The following is a 16,544-nucleotide window of genomic DNA, read 5'->3' on the forward strand; positions in this document are numbered from 1 at the left end:
ACACTGTAACATCTTCAAAATATTAATAAAGTTATCAAATATTAATTATTTGCTACTCAATGAAATGTCACTTCTAGGCAAAAGATTTCTCATATATATTGGGTCCCCCACCTCAGCCCCAGGTTGCTTCTGCTATGCAGTGAGTCCAAAAAGAGGGTGAAGGTTTCAGGATGTTGACAGGGGTTTCTTCTTAGTGCTGTTTCTCTGCTGTTTAGTGAAGTCGAGATGCTGGTGGAAGGTTCCATTACACCTGTAGTGTTTCTCCCTAGTGTGTTCTCTGATAGAAGGTTCTCCCACATTGGTTACATTCATAGGGTTTCTCCCCTGTGTGGGTGCTCTGATGTACTGTGAGGGATGACTTACGGTAGAAAGTTTTCCCACACTCATTACATTTATAAGGTGTCTCTCCTGTGTGTGTTTTCTGATGCTCCCTCAGTTTTGACTTCACAGAAAAGGATTTTCCACATTTGTGACATCAATAGGGTTTCTCTCCTGTGTGACTCCTCTGATGATTAATGAAGTTTGGCTTCTGGGAGAAAGTTTTCCCACATTCCTTACATTCATAGGGTTTCTCCCCGGTATGTATTCTCTTATGTACTGTGACAGCTGACCAATCACTGAAGATTTTCTGACATTCATTACACTCATAGGGTTTCTCCCCTGTATGTGTTCGCTGATGTACATGGAGATTTGACTTCTCACAGAAATTTTTTCCACATTCATTACATTCATAGGGTTTCTCCCCTGTGTGTGTTCTCTGATGTACTGTGAGGCCTGACCTATACCCAAAGGTTTTCCCACATTTGGTGCATTCATAGCATTTCTCCCCTCTGTGTATCCTCTGATGTAGGATGAGAGATGATTTATGGCTGAAGGTTTTCCCACATTCACTACACTCACAGAGTTTTTCTCTTATATCTGTTTTCTGATATGTAGGAAGCTTTGGCTTCTTGCAAAATGCAGTAGCACACTGATTAATTTTATAGACTTTTTTCCCTATATGTGTTTCTTGATGCTGAATGAAATTTGGCTTCTTGCAGAATACTTCCCAATCTTCATAACAGTTAAAGGTTTTCTCTCCTTTATAAATTCACTGAAGGAGTGACTTCTTGCTGAAATGATTCTCACTTTCAACACACTCATATTATCTCTTCCCCATGATAACTCCATGGCGCTTATTTAAAGTTGACTTCTCATGAAGAGACCACCTCCCACAGTCATTCAATTCATAGTGATTCTCCCTTGTATGAGTTCCCTGATGAACAGTGAATGTTGGTCTATCAGAAAAGGCTTTGACATGTTCATTACATCCATAGGGCTTCTCCCATGAGCTTTCTCTCTTATAGGTAATGAAAGTTTCCCCCTCATTGAAGGCTTTCCCACATTCAGTATATTCAAAAGAAATCTTCAGAGTTTGAGTATCCTGATGCTGAAATAAGTCCTCATTTTGACTGATGGCTTTTCCAGTTCTATCATATTCTAAAGATTTCTCTCTAGAATGAGAATTCTTGTGCTTTGTACAGAGGAGTAATTTCCCATGTGTATTAAACTCATCAAGCTGCCTTACAAAGGAGTGTCTATTACTAATGATTAATTCTGAAAGAGAATCCAAATTCATTCCATATGAGTCATATTTACCAGGTATTTCTCTTGATAAAATAAAGTTTGTATCCAGAGAAAATGTTTTTCCTAAGACACTATTTCTCCCTTTAGTCGGTGTTTTGTTGTTGACAAAACCAACTTTCCACCAATGCTGGTCTTCCTTTCCTGGCTCTTCTCCATCAGGTCAACTACGCAGAACTCTGGGTGGCTATGACTTTGGGACTCTTCCTCTAACATCCATGGCTCTTCTCCTTGCTGTAATTTGAAAATCGCCTCTGGTTTGATAACACAGTACCCCACTGAGACGAGGTGGCTATAGTTCTCCAGCATCACATCCTTGTACAGGGTCCTCTGAGCAGGGTCTAGGTGCTGCCACTCCTCCTGAGTGAAGCCCATGCTCACATCCTCAAATGACACTGGCCCCTGAGATCTGTTCATTTTCTGTGGATCGAGGAAACATGTAGAGAACTACAAAGTTTGGGCTCTCCTGAAACTTGGCTCAAACCTCAGGTTCTCACAGTCTGACGGGTGGCTTGTGGAGCACAAGGATCACATAGTGCAATCAGCTATGCACATCTAGGGTCTGCTCTTTCTTGGCCTTGATCCTCCTCTGTCCTGTAGCCCTGGTGGGAGGCCGCCACTCAGATAAGCCATCTTCCTGGTGGGATTCCTCTTTATCTCACAAGATCAGCTTTGTTCCTAGGAACCAGGATCTGAACTTCACAGCGATGTCCTTTGGCTCAGTGCAGGGATGGGCACAACGCCAGATTTAGGCACAACTGTTTTTTAGGGAGGAAGGAGATGTGGATGTGCCTCCTAGCGCCGCCTCCCACCGGTTCTGTGGTCTCGAGGCACTCGCTAGCTACTCTGATCACTTTCCAGACCTGATACAGTGGGAGGGCGAGGACTCCCTGCCGTCCTCACAGAGTGTGCCGCGGCCTCAGGGCACTGGCCGCCAACACTACAGCGGCCTCTCTGGGGACTCGCAGATGCTGTAAGCGCACAAGGACCAGACTCGAACAAGCCATGGCAGCAGCTGCTGCTGGCCGGGATAGGGGCCTGAACCCCGCCCTCCCTCCAGCTCGGCCGCCCTTCACACCGGCCAAGCCCCAACCCACTCCAGTGCCCGCCGCAATCCCTATATATTTTAAAAGTGATGCCTCAAACAAAACTCAAGACACTTTCGTGTAAAGGGATAAGCAAAAAGTACTATATAAAACCTATCCAAAAAACATATTACAGGACAAATGACTAAGGAAATAAGCACTTTTATGGATAAATCCATGACATAATGATAAAAAAGTTCTCTGTCCAAAAGTACTCTGACCTTTTGATTATTCTAAGGCACTGGCAAAAGTCTGTCCAGACACGCTTTTGGCTTTCTCTTCAGAGAACACTTTCCTTAGGGTGAATATCCTCATGTTAGCATTTTTTCAGCCTGCAACAGACTGAGAATGTCTCAAATCATGAAGTCCTGGTGTCTTTTTGATTAACAGTTCTTCCTCGATATAACTCATTCCTCTTGCATTCTTTTATAAGCAATAAGAAGAAACTAGGCCACACTTTCAACCCTTTGTGTGGAAATCACAGGCTAAATATCCAACTTCATCATTTACAAGCTTTGCTTTTCACATAACTGCAGGACACAATTCAGCTAAGTTTCCACCATTTTCTTCCAATTTCCAATAACATGCTCATTTCATTTTCATCTGAATCCCCACTGGCAGAGCCTTTCATGTCATATTTCCACAAAGTCTGTTCATGAGGACTTAGGTTTTCTCTAAAACAATAAATGTTTTCTCTACCATGCTCTTCACTTCTTTCTGAGCCCTCAGTAACAGTTAACATCCATATTTCTACTAGCAGTCTCTTTAAGGCTATCTGGGCTTGTTCTATCGGGCTCCTCAAAATTCTTTCCTCCTCTGCTCACTGGCTAATTCCAAAGGCACTTTCACATTTTAAGGTTTCACATTCCAGATACCAAAATAGCAAATTTCTATTGCTGATATAAAAAATTTCCACAAATTTAGTAACTTAAAATAATACATATGTATTACCTTACAATTTGGGAGGGGTCAAAAGTCTGAAGTGTGTTTCAATAAGCTAAAACCAAGGTGTCAGCAGAGCTGCATTCCTTGTAGAGGTTCTAGGGGAGAATCCATTTCCTTGCTTTCTCCAGCTTCTAGAGGCCATCAACCTTCCTTGGCTTGTAGCCCCCTTCCATCCTCAAAGCCAATAGTTAATTCTTTCTCATACTGAATCACACTGACATTTTTAAGAATCCTGCTGATTATACTGGGACCACCCAGATAATCCATGATAAAGCCCTTATTTTAAAGTGAGATGCCTAGAATCCTTAATTCCGTCTACAATCTTAATTGCCCCTCATCATGCAACAAAGCAAACTAACAGGTTCTAAGGATTAGGCAGTGGACCTCTTTGGAAGTGGAAGTGCCAGTATTCTGCCTACCCAAGATAGGATGTAAGAATTTTTAAAATTAAGGGCAATTTTGTTTTTGGAAAAAAACAGTAAAGTGAAGATACACACACAAACACAATCAAAAATGAAGAATGAACAAATCTCTGGATGTGGTACCAATTTTAAATGTACAAAAGACTATTTTTTTAAGCCTACAAGATTCAAATGAACATTACAACCAGCCTTCTGAAACCAGATCATTCTCCTCTAATGCAAAGTTCAAGAAAAACCAAAGAGAGGAACAGGTTTTCAACTCATTTTATGACACTATTAAACTGTTAATACTATTATCTGACAAGAACATTATGAGAAAGGACCACAGCAGACAAATTTCAAATAATATATTAATTTAAATTTTAAGTAAATTGTAATTAAATTTAAATAAATTGCAGACAAAATTTGAGGCCATCAATGCATAACAAACAATAATAACAATCACAACCAATTTGAGCTTTTTCCCTGGAAGTCAAGTAATTTTCAAGGAGTCCAAGGATGGTTTTACACTGAGAACTATCAGTATAATCTGCTACATTAACAAATTAAAGGAAGAACAACATATCATCATCTCAACAGAAGCAGAAAATGTAATGCAGAGAGTAAATTGAATTTTCTTAACTACTATTCTTTTTTTTTTTTTTGTGGTACACGGGCCTCTCACTGTTGTGGCCTCTCCCATTGCAGAGCACAGGTTCTGGACGCGCAGGCTCAGCGGCCATGGATCACGGGCCCAGCCGCTTCGCGGCATGTGGGATCTTCCCAGACCAGGGCATGAACCCATGTCCCCTGCATCAGCAGGCGGACTCTCAACCACTGCGCCACCAGGGAAGCCCTCTTAACTACTATTATTAACCAATAAAAGTTATCTTCCAAAACTTACAGTAAATTTCATACTCAAATGTAAAATATTAGAAACTTTCAAGTCCAGTTAAAAACCATGAATGCAGGATCTTACTACTTCTATTCAGCAATGTACTGAAAATTTTAGCCAGAAAAACAAAACAAGAAAAAGAGTAAAATACATAAAGATTTTTGAAGTATGGCAAACATTGTTGGTTGCTGGCCCAATAGCTCTTCCTCTGCCTTCTATGCTGCTAGAGTTTGCTTCCCTCTAGAGAGGCAATAAGCACCATACATGTATTTTTCCAGCATCTCTTGAGGTTAGAGAACATTTGCTGAGAGATTCCCTGGAAGGATCACTGCCTTCCTTTCTGTCCTTTCAATTACTATTCAAACAACATTTCTCAGGCTTCGTGTTCTTCCAACTTTCTGGAGCAATTAGCATTGTTAAACACTCTTTTGGCCACTATGATATTGATCTAACTTATTATGCATCTCTTACCTCATTACCACTCTCCCCATTCTGGCTCATTTTTTCCCTCTCTCTATCATAAAAAGAGTTTTCCAAAAGGTTCCCAAATCCAACCTTTGGATGTCTTTCCTTCACCAGTGTCTCAGCTGTATGCACCAGAACCCTTATCCCCTGTCACCTTTGTTGACATAACTTTCACATTTGTATCTCCTGCTCTAACCTCACTACGAATGACACACTTGCGTACTTGCCTTTCCATATCATAAGTGTTCTGCTGGTAACCTAGATTCAGCCAAGTTCATAATCTTACACTGAAGATCTGCTTCCTGACATTGTTTTTCTATGAATAAGTTACTGTAATTCTTTGCTTTGTATAAATAGTCATTACTACTATACCATAATTTTTATAGCTACACAAGCTCAAATCTTAGCTTTGTCCTAATATTCTCTTCCCTACATTCCACTGCCAAACTGATCACCAAGTCTTAATGCAACCATGAGATGGTTCTACCAAGGCAAAATGGTGTCTTCCTGTTTCAATTTCCATGGACATTTCATAATTTAAACCTTCAGTATTACTTACTGGGGTAGCTAGTGTCCAAAGATGGTCCCAAATGAACCACATCATCTGATATTCCTTACTATATAGTCCCCTCCCACATTGAAACTAAGCTCGCTGGCTTTGGGACACATATTAACCAACAGAATACGGCAGGGGTGCCAATTCCAGGACTAGTTTTTAAGAGGACAGGCAGATTTCACTTCCTTGGAAATCTTGGAATTCTCACTTTTGGGAACACTGAATCACCATGTAATAAGTCCTGCTTTCCTGAAGGCCAATCCACACCTGAAGAAACCATAGGGAGAGGCCACATGAAGAGGGAGAGAGTACTAGCTATGGCAGCGTTCTTGTCAAGATCATATATGACTTCAGCCCCAACCGACTTCTGACTTCCATCATATGACACAGCAGAAAATCCACCCAGTCAACCCAGAGAATCATGAGGTGAAAATAAGTGGGGTTGCTCTCTTAAGCTATCAGGGGTAGCTTATGTCACAGTAGTAGATAATCCAAACACCAACCTAAATCTGTGTGAAAATAACATTAGTATACCTCAATGGTGTCAAGAACTGAAGCTGAGATTTGACCAGGGTGAGACTCAGCTTACTTATAACTGATCTACAGCATTTATTCTCTAAACATGCTATACTCTCCTATCTCTAAGTCTATGATCATGTGAGCCTCTGAGAGGAAGGTCTCCAAGCATGGACAGCCCTGTATGCCTATTAAAAACTTACCAATCCTTCAAGATCAGGTTTTGTGATTCTCTTTTCCTATGAGCTCCCCTAAAGTTTTCAAAGGAATGTGGCTTTGTCCATCTCTTTTGAATCACCAAATTACTTTGCCTCTCATTTATGTGGTTTATTTAATTTTCTTTTGTTTTTGCTTTTTGAGAATAGGTCTTTCTTGTCTACTGAATTAAAATGTACTTCTTCATCTGTGCCTCAACAATGCATTATAGAAATAATAGAATATTTGTTGAATGAGAGTTATAAATCCTCAAGTGTGCAGCTAATTTTTCAGGGCAGAATATGCTGTGGAACTAGCAAAGACAAAGTAATTGGGAAAGAGTTCTGTTTGGACAATGCTAAGATCAGGGTGACTGAAACGCAGGGAGTGTCAGATAAATTTTCAAGATGATTTCTGACATCATATTTTAAAAATTAGCCAATCATATTTAACAAATTTCCCTGGAAATACTTCTCTAATATTATTTTCCATCATCCTACTAAACCATCATAATACTCTGATTCCTAATAGTCTAACATTTTGGTGTCCTTGCTCTCCAAACCCAGATAAGGCATGACAATCCTTTGTCTTTCTACCAGTCTCAATTTGTGTTTCAGAGAATACAGCTACAAAGCAATGAATAAGGTATTTAATTTTTCTGTTTATTAATCATAAATATTAAAAACTAGAGTAAAAAATAGCATAAAAACTCATGCTTAATTACAAATAGGAATAGATGCTCATTTCTTAACACACAGGGAAAACAAAAAACCCAAAGATTTGAAGTACAGTATGAAATGCACCAAAAAGAATACCAGGGTAAAATAGTCTCAAATTTAAAATAGTAGCTGATAATAATTATTAGTGAGGGAAACTGCATTAGTATCTATAACACAGCTGTTGACACCTCACAACACATAACAAGCTGTGTTGTTGCACAGCAGTCAGAATGAGTGGGAGCTTAATAAGTGCTATCCTTGGCAATAAATTAACATCATACTTTGAATATGCACAAAAATTGACCAACCCAAGCAAAAATATTTCTGCTTTCCTCCATGGAATTTTCCCTGGCAGTAAAATAAATGAAACCATCATTTAACTCTTCTCACCTGGCACCAGGGGTCAGCTCTAGGTAAAATGCTGCTATAAGAAAGCCTCTGGCTTGTTGCTACTTAGAGCAACATTGGCATCACCCCTGAGCTTGTTAGAAATGCAGAATCTCAGGGCTACCCAGAACTCCTGAGTCTAAACCTGCAGTTGAACAAGGTCCCCCAGGTAATTGGCTTGCACATTAAAGTTTGAAAAGCCCTTCTCCAGTTCATCTCACTTCTTGGTTTTCTCCTTTGATCCACTTCCCTACAGGGCATTCTTCCCTGGATAAATCATTCTTTGTACCAGGCAAGTAGGCAAGTAGCTATTTTACAGGCAGAACAATATGTTCATAACCTGCCCTTGCTGTTACTTTCTTCTTCTAACATTGTACCCGTCAATGCCTTCCCTGAGTCATCAAGCGGGCTGGCCTGATTCAGGGCAAACCAAAAGATTTTCATCTCTCTGTGATGTTTCATCCCCTTTTCACTAGAGCACAGAGAAAAGAGAGGCAATGTTGGCTGCTCTTACTCTTCCTTGCCAACTTCCCTCTTCCCTGCTGCCTTCAGAGATAGGGGCAATTAACACCCAGGGTGAGTTCAAAGAAAGCCCACTAGTATTTTCATCCATCTGCAAAATTATCACAGAACCTTCCCACTTTTAACCAAGACATGGTAGTAGCTTTAAACAAGCACTCTGCTATCCAGAGGTCTGAACTATTACAGATGTAGAAACTGTTGAATTTCTAGAGCAAAAGACAGTCTAATACCTATGTAAGCAGAACACATATCAAAAATTGTGCTTGACAACTTCAAGTTCATGTAAAATAAGACAGAGCTTAACTAGCAGTTATTTATTTTAATACCTCTATAAGACTTTTTTTTTCCTAAAAAGAAAATTAATATGCTTCTGATATGGAAGAGTGAGCTTTTAAGAAACCAGTCCTCTCACAAAGAACAGTCATCATCCCTGGCCAAAATGCAAAAAAAAAAAAAACCCAAAAAACAAACCCCCCCCCAAAAAAAAAACCTAATGGGAAGATCTAGAGGGATCTGGAGACTAATAAGCAGGCATATCTGGTTAGGAGAGTTGAAATTTGGAGCAACTGAATAGAGTTCCTTGTTTTGCTGCAGCTTTACCCTGAGGTCAGCCACAGTTGAAGTGATGGTTAAAATTATGATTAAAAAAACGAATCATCTTTTAACCCAGAGGAATCAGAGAAAGGAGGCTGAGAGTAACCACAACTACTAGAGAGTGATAAAGGAACCCCAGAGTGGAGAGAGGCAGAGAAGGAAATCACTGGCTGACCCTGAATCAGGCTTGCACAGGGATGACTAAAAGCAACGAAGACCTGAGGCTTAAATAACTGAACTCAGAGCTGAACCACTGCCCACCACAGGTAGTGATGGTCAGCAATTTTCATCTATCTGAATTAACTGTCTGAACGAAACAAAACTATCGACATTTGTTGAAGCAATATAACAATCCAAATAATCCACAACACAACATTTATAATATCCAGTACATAACCCCCAAATCAGCTGACACACCAAGAGCCAGGAAAATGTAACTTGTTCTCAAAGGAAAAGACAATTGATAAATGCTAATGTTACGGAACCAGGTTTGTTTTGCCTGATGCACAGCAAGCCAAACACTGAGGCGTCAAGGTTTGCAGCAAAGGAAGGGTTTATTCACGAGGCAGCCAAGAGAGGAGACAGAAGAGCAAGTCTCAGATCCACTTCCCCGAAGACAAAGGGCTTGGGGTATTTATGGGGTAAAGAATAAAAAAGTACAGCAATCTGAGGCCTGAGGAACGGTGATTACAAAAAGGTGCAGTAATTGTTCTGCACGAGTGTAGCTAAGCTACAGACCTCTGTAGGTTCAAAAAATAGAAGCACTTAGCATGATATGAGGGTGGACTTTTGGCCTTCTGATGTCAAAAAGTCACCAAGCAGACACTCACACATGCCCAGCTGGAAAGTCAGTGGTCCTATCCAGTCTTAACTGGCTCAGTTCGAACTAGACACAGCTGACTCCAAGTTCCTATAAAACAATTCAGGCAAACATCTTATTGTTTAGGCTACATGCCACTTGGAGGACATGCAGGTCTTTTGTAGAGGGCCTTGATTAATTAAGGTAGGTGAAATGGATTTGACTAATAATTACCCACAGTTCACTAACCCTGAGATGACCCAGATGCTGGACCCATTAGACAAGGACTTTAGAGTCACTATTTTAACTATGATCAGTCAGGTTAAAAAAAAAAACACTTCTGCTGAATGGAAAAATAGAAACAGCACATAAGTAGGAAAAATGAAAAAAAAAAGAACCAAAGGGAAACTTTAAAAGTATAAAATCTCAAATTAAAAATTCACTGGAGAATATAATAGCAGAATACAAGATGACGAAGGAAGAGGTGACGATCTTAAAAACAGATCAATAGAAAATATTACATTTGGAGAAGAGAGAGGAAAAGACTGGAAAAAAAGTAAAAAGAGCCTCAGAGATCTATGGGACACTTGCAAAAGGTCTTATATACAGCTGTTTATCCCAGAAGAGAAAATGGGGCAGAAGAAGTATTTGGACACATAATGACAGAAAACTTCCCGATTTGGTGAAAGATACACATTTATAGATTCAAAAAACTTAGCAAACTTCAAATTGACTTAATTCCAAGAACACATACCTGGACATATCAAGTCAAATAAAGGAATGCTAAGAGAATTTGTCCTGACAAGACAATGCTGAAAAAAAAAAAAAGTTTTTCAGACTGAAGAGAAATTATATCAGAGGGAAATTCAGCTCTTCAGGAATGAATAAAAAGCATCCAAAATGGCAATCAATGTTTAAACAAATGATTAGAAAAGCATGGGTAATTATAAAAGACTTTTTCTCTCACAATTTATTTAAAATATATATGACTTCAGAAAAAACTGAAGAGTTAATAATGTATTCAAAGAGCTAGAACTAAGCACAGTCAATAAAAAATTAGGATTCTATAAAATATTCATAGTAATATAGGAAATGAAAACAAAGGATGAGAAAATATAGATAACAAATTGAAAACAAATGTTAGTAGACTAAAATTTGCAATTAAAAGAAAGAGATTATCAGAGTAGATATAAAAGCAAGATCTAACTGTATGCAAAGAAAATGTTTAGGTAAACACACAGAAAAATATATGATGCAAAGAAAATGCAAAGAAAATGTTTAGGTAAACACACAGAAAAATATATGATGCAAACAGGAAGTATAAAACGCTGACCTGTATTTAATGCTTTTACATAAATAAACTTTAAGATAAAGAGGTACATTGCATGCCTATAAAATAAATGTATATATGCCTAAAAATCCTCAAAATATGTGAAACAGCAATTCTGAGAGTACATAGCAGTGGTTCTCAGCAGAGGATTTTGACTATTTGTGGGGATATCGTTATGACAATAATGATTACAAGGTGCTATTAGCATTTAGTGGCCAGAGGCTCAAGATGTTGGACATTCTGCAGGTCGTGGGATGCTTCACACATGAAGAAAAGTTTCTTATCCAACATGGCTTCCCAATTTCTTACCAGACATGTGGTAAAAACATTTTTTGAAGTTATCTAAGCCCAGAACTTAACCAATAAGCACAAAGAATTTTCATACAGTATTAATTTACCTTGAATTCTCCAACAATGCAACTCCCATGAAAGTCAAGGGATGACTATGCTTTCATTTGGTTTTTATTTTTATTTTCTGGAACTTACCGAGAGTTCTACGTGGTTTCATGAACAAACGCCATGAACAGCAATGTCTCTTACAGGATTTGAATCACCAACAAAACACATCTGCATTGGTTTGCATATGGAGCTGCCAGATTCATAATGGTTCTATTATAGGAGCTAGTGTCTATTTTAGCTGTCTTGACATATAATCATGCCCAAATATTAACACATAGAAGTAAATATTTTATTACAAACTACTTACATTTCTTCATATATTATATGTAGGGAATTGTGTTAGATTTTTCAGATTACGAGTATAGATGAATTTCACTTCAGGACAGTGAAAGCAGCATGACAAATTAGGTTGTTGGATCTGATAGAGTAGATATCCACTGATCTAAAGGGAAGGCAAGTGCACAAATGACTATTAAAATATGAAACTCTTCTAAAATGAAGGAATGTACAGAGCAAAGAAGCTGTATTAGTTTCCTAGTGCTACTGTAAAAAAACTACCATAAACTTAGTGGCTTAACATATGAGAAATTGATTCCCTTGTAGTTCTGGAGACCAGAAGTCTGAAATGCGTTTCATTGGCCTAAAATCAAAGTGTTGGCAAGGCTGCACTACCTCTAGAAGCTCTAGGGAATAATTCACCTCCTTGCTTTTTCCATCTTCTAGTGGCTGCCTGTATTCCTTGGCTTGCAACCCCTTCCTCCAACTTTAAGGCACGTCACTCCAATCTCTGTGTCTGTCACTATGTAGCCTTCTCCCTCTGCCTCAAGGACACTTATGATTACATTCGGGGCCACTTGGATAATCCGGAATAACTTAATCACATCAGCAAAGTCACATCTGACATATAAAGTAAAATTCATAGATTCCAAGGATCAGGACCTGGATATCCTTGGAGGGCATTATTCAACCTCCCACAGAGGGAGGGGTATGTGAGAAGGCACACCCATGTCAACCTGGGTAGTTAAGGCCTCACAAAAGAGGAAGTGTTAGTACAAGGCCTGGACAGCATGTGGCTTGTTAAAAATTAATAATAACAAGAACAAAGTACAAGAGGGATTAGACAGGGTTTGGAATAGAAGGGTTTTTCCAGAGTGAAGAAAGCTAAGGGAAACGTAAAGGGGCGGGGCGGGGGGGGCATGAGAAAGAACGTCATGTTTGAGGGAAGGGCAGTGAGCTCAATACCAGTGCAGCTTAAGACAAAATGGACAGTGGAATGGCTCACATACAACTCTCTATGAGATACAAAACAAAATTTAGATTTTTTTTCTCCCGTAGACAATGGTGAGTTATTGAGGAATTCTACGCAGGGCAATAATACAATCATATTAGAAAGAGCCCTTGGATGGAGGTCATTAGGCAGGGGGCAGCTAAGCATACAGGACAGGAATATACTAGAGATAATGAGGACCTGAATAATATCCTCCAAGAATGTCTTTTTTCTATTTTCAAATAATCATCTTATTTACAACCCTGTGTCTTTTAATAACAGCCCATAAATTGTGGATTTTTCTTTTTTTTTTAACTCATTATCTCAGAATTTTAATATGCTGTGGGTCATACCAGGTCACACCATCTCTGAAGACAGTCAAAGAGCAGTAACAGGTCAATTCTCAGAAACCTTTGGGAAAATAAAAATAAATTTCAATCTCAGAAAGATCCACACAGGTGAACCTTTGCCCTACTTGATGGGAAATCACCTATGAGAAACTTTAATTCCAATCCTAAAAGCCCAAAATGGAGGGTATTTTTTTTTTTTTTTTTTTCTTTTTTGCAGTACGCGGGCCTCCCACCGCTGTGGCCTGTCCCGCTGCAGAGCACAGGCTCTGGACGTGCAGGCCCAGCAGCCATGGCCCACGGACCCAGCCGCTCCGCAGCACGCGGGATCCCCCCAGACCGGGGCACGAACCCGTGTCCCCTGCACCGGCAGGCGGACTCCCAACCACTGCGCCACCAGGGAAGCCCAGAGGGTATTTTTTATATTATTCAATTTTTAAGTGTTGTATTATCTTACTTCTCAGGAATTTTTTTTAAAAGAAAGAAAAGAAAATCTATATTACAGCATTCCCATTAACAACATCCAAGAAGTAAAATATGTCTGCATTTGAACACTCCTCCAGAGAGCTGCTTTTCCTACTCCCTTTGTGAGAAAATTAAGGTTAAAAGTCAGAAAACTTGTTCTTGGCAGACAAATTTTTCATTCATTCAACATGATTTTAAAAAGGACACTTCTGAGTCTAAAGTACAATTAAACTTCCTGAAGCCCTTTTTTCATCCATAAACTTGGAATAGTAGAAATATTTTACATTCTCCTCAACTGGCCTAAAATTTTACCACTGGGCAGTAGTGGATCATGATTTAACATTCTCAATTGCTTTCCACTATCACTGGAATGTAATTTACTATAAGTTAACAATACAGACTTCCTCACAAAACTCCTTCCTTCCTCCCTGTTTCCCTCCCTCCCTTCCTTCCTTCACTTTGTGGCCCTTCCCTCTAATTTATTTTTAATCTCACAAATTAAATTAAATTAAATATCAGTTACAGAGGAGGCAGTTTGGAATTAAATGTATTCACTATTTCTTTCAATCATGTAAAATCTATCATTGTTGGGGAGAGATCAAGATGGCAGAGTAGGAAGACACTGAGCTTAACTCCCTCCAGGAATACCTCTACACGTGGAGCAATTCTCACTGAAAACTCACTGGAGGCTTGAAGAAATATTCTTATTCTTATACAAACAAGGCCGTAAGAAAGATACACAAAGAATCAAGTAGGAAGGGAAGAGAGGTGATGAGGTCAGGACCTGTAGCCCTGGGAGAGGACACAGAAGAAGAGGGGGATTACAGGGACAGAGCTATTCCCTGGTCATAAGTGGTTAGAGCCACATATTGGGCACTCCAGCCCTGGAGTCTGACACCAGGAAGATGAGTCCCCTTAGCTGGTTAGAAAACCAGTGAAACTAAAAGGAGGGCTGTAGTAAACCTGTAGTAGACTCTGCGGGTGAAGAGCGTACACACACTTGCTAGCTCTCAAAACATGGTGGAGAAAGCAGATTGAAACTGCCCGGGACTCTGGTCAGTTTCCCCTGACTGCTCCAGCACATGCCCCAGACTGAACTGAGTGCCCACACTCTGGCCCCACTAGCTTTGTGCCACAGCTCCACACTAGGATGAGCTGCAGTTGAAGGAAGCTGGAGGGAGAACTCAGTTGTAAGGGATGGAACCAGTTCAGACCTGGAATGGCATGTGAGAAAGGCAGTGGAAGCCACTACCGGCACTTTACAGAGGCAGTGCATCAGAGGCAGTCCAGGACCCTGACTGGGGCTGGGGCCATCACAGCCTACACCCAGACCCACACCAAGCACCCTCTCCAGCCCCTCTTGCTCCAGCACTGGGTGAGAGTGCCAGTGCTGGGAGGGAGAGGTAAAAAAGCCAGATCGGACCCAACACTCAGGGCTTTTGCTCCAGCATCTTGGGACCCAACTCTGACCCCAAAAGGTTGGTGTTGCCACTGAACAGAGGAGAAGCCCTGGCTCACTCCTGGCTCTGGCCTTATCCCCGCCATCACCAGCCCCACCTCCTACCAAGGTGAAAGCTGTCAGCACACCCTGGGGAAAGAAACAACAAGTTCTTCACATTGGATCCAGCTCTCACACCAAAGTCACTGGGCACACACAGATTGTTTAGGGACACTCCCATACAAGGACACCCCTTCAAGACTGTAATAGATAACCATTCTACCTAATTTCATAGAGACAGAAAAATTTAAATAAAATGAGAAGACAGAGTAATTTGTTTCATTTGAAAGAACAAGAGAAAAAAAAACCCAAAACAGCTAACAAAACAGAAATAAATAATTTATTGGATAAAGTGTTCAAAACATTAGTAACAAAAATGCTAACTGTACTAGGGGAAAGACTAGATGAAACCAATAAGAATTTTAAAAAGGAACTAGAAAATATAAAAAAGAACCAGTCAGAAGTGAAAAATACAATAACAGAAATGAAAAGCACACTAGAAGAAATTAATAGCAGACTACATGATACAAAAGAATGCATAAGTGATCTGGAAGTCAGAATAATGGAAATCATCCGATAAGTACAGCAAAAAGAAAAACAAATTTTAAAATGATAATAGTTTATGGGACCTCTGAGACAACATGAAGTATACCAACATTCATTATAGGGGTCCTAGAAGGATAAGGTGGGTGTAAAAATGTATTTGATAAAACTATGGCTGCAAACGTTCCGAACCTGAAGAAGGAAACAGATGTCCAGGTGCAGGAAGAACACAGGGTCCCAAACAAGATCAACCCAAACACACCCACACCAAGACATATCATAATTAAAATGGCAAAGGTTAAAGAGACAATTCTAAAGTCAGCAAGTATATAAACTCATATACAAGGGAACCTCCATAAGGCTACCAGTTGATTTTTCTGCAGAAACTTTGCAGGCCAGAAGGGAGTGGCATGATATATTTAAAGTGCTGAAAGGGAGAAATCTGCAACCTAGGATACTCTACTTAGCAACACTATCATTTAGAATTGAAGGAGAGATAAAGACCTTCTCAGACAAGCAAAAAATAAAAGAGCTCATCAATACTAAACCTACTCTAAAAGAAACTTAAAGTGTCTTCTCTAAGTGGAAAGGAAAAGTCTATTTAAGAAGTATTTATATGAAAGGAAAAATCTCAATACTAAAGGCAAATATATGCTAAAGGCTGAAAATCAACCACTTAAATAAGCTAATATGAAGATTAGAAGACAAAAACTATATCAACCATAACTAAAATAAAGAACTAAGGGATAAGCATGAAAATGTAAAATATGACATCAAAAACACAAAATGTTGGGTAGGGGACTAAAAATGCAGATCTTTTAGAACATAAACTTTAATGACTACCAGTTTAAAACAAGTAGATATAGTTATAGGGCAATATGTATGAACTTTATGGAAATGACAAATCAAAAACCTACAGTAGATACACAAAAATTAGAGAGAAAGGAACACAAGCATAGCACTAAAGAAAACCATCAAACCACAAGGGAAGAA

At 39.5% G+C, this 16,544-nt stretch overlaps 1 pseudogene; it reads right to left on the reverse strand.

Moving 5' to 3' along the window:
• Positions 1–265: 265 nt before the first annotated feature.
• Positions 266–2,040, reverse strand: LOC112395638 (zinc finger protein 33A pseudogene; annotated as a pseudogene).
• Between the last annotated feature and the right edge of the window lie 14,504 nt (positions 2,041–16,544).

The sequence above is a fragment of the Neophocaena asiaeorientalis genome, unplaced genomic scaffold (assembly GCF_003031525.2).
Source record: "Neophocaena asiaeorientalis asiaeorientalis breed wild unplaced genomic scaffold, Neophocaena_asiaeorientalis_V1.1 scaffold249, whole genome shotgun sequence".
NCBI lineage: Eukaryota > Metazoa > Chordata > Mammalia > Artiodactyla > Phocoenidae > Neophocaena > Neophocaena asiaeorientalis.